Source organism: Aethalodelphis obliquidens, unplaced genomic scaffold (assembly GCF_003676395.1).
Source record: "Aethalodelphis obliquidens isolate GAN/ISIS:26980383/991018 unplaced genomic scaffold, ASM367639v1 scaffold14, whole genome shotgun sequence".
Classification (NCBI taxonomy): domain Eukaryota; kingdom Metazoa; phylum Chordata; class Mammalia; order Artiodactyla; family Delphinidae; genus Aethalodelphis; species Aethalodelphis obliquidens.
Genome location: NW_020837958.1, coordinates 37,028,319 through 37,032,069, shown reverse-complemented (window position 1 = coordinate 37,032,069; position 3,751 = coordinate 37,028,319). Strand labels below are relative to the sequence as shown.

Sequence of the window (3,751 nt, the reverse complement as noted above, 5' to 3'; positions counted from 1 at the left end):
CCTATAGTCAATGGAGCCATGATCTGAATCTCAGCTGCAAGCCTTTTGGGAGCTCTCTTCACCAGTATTCACTTATTCACAACTCTCAGCTTCATCTCTTTGAAATTCTCTTTGTTTGCTGGGGTTTCTCCTATATGTTTTACGTTCATTCTGGAAATCTCCTTTCTATTCCACACATCAACTTTTCCCAGAGTACACGCTCCACCTCTCCATCTTAACTAAACCTAGTTGTCCGAGGAGGGCACACAGGCTTCTCAGCAATATTGAAGAGAAGCTGCTCACTCCTATTCTACAGATATCTGCACACAATGTCGACATTCTCCCAGCTCCTTACCATATTTCTAAATCATTTACTGGCAATCTGCATGACAAAACATTTTACTCATTGACACAAATACTATCCAGATATGAAACAATATACTGTTGTTTTCAGAGTCTTTTACTGACCACCCAGTTTCTTCTCATTTATTAAAGACTTTGCCACCAGCCCCTTGATTCTTTCTCCCATCTCGGTCCCTCACTCCTGCCACAGCATTGGTAACATCCCTCACCATATGGATTTGCCATTAGACAATGTGACCTCAAAATGCCAAGCCCTCCCTACAGCATCTCCCTAAGTAGCCACGTGAGAACCTTACGACAATGGCCTCGATGAGATTCAGTTATTTATAGCACCTTCCACCTCTGTGGTTTTCATAAATTCCAAGCTATTTATCTTTGTCTATGCTGTAACTCAAACAGCATTTGAATTATTTGCTTTTTGGGGAAGTTCATTTTGAAACCATCTAGTCTACTCCTTTGTTGGGGGTTGGAAAGAACAGCTCTTTGACAGACGTCTATATTATTCCTGGAATTTGGTATGTTAAAAATGCATATTTCTTCTGCAGTAACTTTCATCATTTTTTTTTCAGAAATTCATCCATTCCCATCTAGTTTCCATGTTTCTTTGAATAGAGTTAAACAGGTATTTTCTTAAAATGTTTTGAGGGTGGGATAGGGAGGGTGGGAGGGAGGGAGACGCAAGAGGGAAGAGATATGGGAACATATGTATATGTATAGCTGATTCACTTTGTTATAAAGCAGAAACTAACACACCATTGTAAAGCAATTATACTCCAATAAAGATGTTAAAAAAATTTTTTTAATTAAAAAATAAAAAACGTTTTGAAATTTCTCTGCATTGTGGTCTTTCACTCATTTCAACGCTAAATTTGTGTTTGTGCTTTCTCTTTTTTTGATTAAGTAAATCAGTGATCTTTCTCTTTCCCCGCCTTCTCTCTCTGTCTCTCTCTCCCTCTCTCTTTCCTTCTTTCCCTTTTTAATATAATTTTCTTCCTTCTCCAAAGGAAACCAAAATTATGAAAATAGAGTATTCTAAAACATTTTTGATACATTTACTACATACATATGTGCATGTGTGTATGCATGTATGTGTATATCTGTATATGTACATATATATGTAATAATATTTTAGAATATTTTATTTCCTTTTAAAATATTTTAAAACTACATCTGGTTTCATAGTAAGAAAGAAGTGAGACCAGAGCATATCAGGCAGTTAGAACACACTTTAATTGCTTTGTATACAAAGTGATGATTTTTATTGGAAGTACTCCACTTTCTCCACTTTCTCTACTTTATCAATGCTCTGTAAAAATTTTAAAAAGTGTTCAGAGCTCTTTTATTTACCATCTAGGGGAAAACCTACATATATTGCCTAGTACTTTCTTTAGGGATATTTTCATTTCTTTGTTTCTTAGACTGTAAACGATGGGATTAAGCAGAGGTGTCAGTACTGTATATGTCACAGGCATCAGCATATCTTCACGGAATGAGTCACCGTCCTTGGGTCTCAGATAGACAAAGCCAGCAAATCCATAGTGTATGCACACCACAGAGAGGTGGAAGGAGCAAGTTGAGAAGGCCTTATACCTCCCCTGGGCAGATGGCATCCTCATAACTATGGACCCAATGAAGACACAGGAAATCATAATGAAAATAAAGCTCCCCACCAAAACAAAGGCAGAGAAGGCAAGAAGAACCATTTTCTGGAAAAAGGTGTAATCCCAGCAAGGGAGACTACAGACGTAATGTCACAAAAAAAGTGCTTGACGGTGGAGTCACAGGACGACGAGTTGAATACTACAAGGACAACGCACAGTGACACCACAATCCCAGTAACACAAGAAGCTGTCATGAGCTGGAAGCAGATCTTTTGGGTCATCAAGATGGTGTAGTGCAGCGGGTTGTGAATAGCAGTGTAATGGTCATAGGACATGGCAGCCAAGAGTAAGCAGCTGTTAGCTCCCAAGCCAAAGAAGAAAAACATCTGTGTGCCACGCTCAGAAGAGAAATGGTCTTGCTTTCTGATAGCAAGTCCACTAGCATGCGGGGGGTGATTACCATAGTGGTACAGGTTTCTGAAAAGGACAAACCACAGAGGAAAAAGTACGTGGGGGTGTGAAGATTGTGACTGAGCTTGATGGCCACCATTATGGACACATTTGCAACCAGGATGGTCACATGGGAGAAGAAAATCATCACGAAGGAGAGATCTTGCCCGTCTGGGAAACTGGAAAATCCCCACAGAAGGAATGTGCTCACTGTGGTATGATTGTCCATCCTCCTGGTGCACATAACAACTCTCCTCCAAAGGTGCAGAGGTTCTTGGGGTCAAGACTCTGATAAGATTGTAGAAAGCACTGACGTCACCTGGCCTTTAATCGAGGACACTGACAGACAACTCTTAATGAGAAAGCCTGAGAAATGGAAGTTAAATGTACCTGGCTGAATTCCAGGTCAGGACTCAGAGTGATGAAGAAAAAGATTCTCATAGGAGAATGTATGTAAATGCCATAGAGTAGCCCCAAATATATTCTGGGAACCCCCTAATTTATCACCCCTTTCTATCTTCTACAGTCAGAATCTGAATGAATGAGGGAAATATGAAAAAAAAGTTCATTTTCTCACCTACAGGAGTATGAGGAGTAAAGGGTATACAATGTTTATGTGTGGTCTAATCACAGCCTGGCATACATACGTACTTAACAATGTTGAATGAATCAATACTAACCTAAGGAGAAGTAAGGAAAATTTTTCGAATGGCTTCCAAACATTCTTGGAAAATAATTCTATCCTCAGAGGTGCTCTCCAGAAGGCAGTGGCTGCTTGGCTGACAATTATGCCAATGACTTAATAAGAGAATCTACCATTTTGAAATTTGTACTATTTTCTGTACATAACAATGAGTTGAAGTGGAGTTTTTCAATAATTGTCTGTCATTCAGGCAGATCTTGGAAGCAAAATGGTTATGGATAGACTATTCTCATCCTGGATGGCTCATCTGGTTCATGATGTTCTGATCAATTCTTGAGCTTTTCAGGAAAACTTCCAGGATAAATCTAGCTGATATACTGGTGGACAGGACTTCTTTGCAGCACAGCTCTTTTAAGAACTCAACTTCCTCAGGTCATTTTCATCCACTGTTAAAATTATCCACTCTGTGTTTGAGATGAAAGTAACATACAGAGTTTCCAAACAATACATAGCTTGGTTTCAGGCACTAGGGAATGAAAGGAAAACAGTGAGAAGACATTGGTGTGGAGTTGTAGGGTGGGGAAAGACTGGTAGAGACAACACTGGAAAGTATTTTGTAGGATCCACAAAGCTTGAAGAAAAGAGAAAGTATTCCTTTATCTGGAAAGTCTGTGTGTTCTTTATGCACTGAAACACTGGAAAAAATTTACAAGGC

At 39.3% G+C, this 3,751-nt stretch overlaps 1 pseudogene; it reads right to left on the bottom strand.

The window, feature by feature from the left end:
* Positions 1 to 1,685: 1,685 nt before the first annotated feature.
* LOC113625186 (olfactory receptor 10T2-like) lies at positions 1,686 to 2,624 on the bottom strand (annotated as a pseudogene).
* Between the last annotated feature and the right edge of the window lie 1,127 nt (positions 2,625 to 3,751).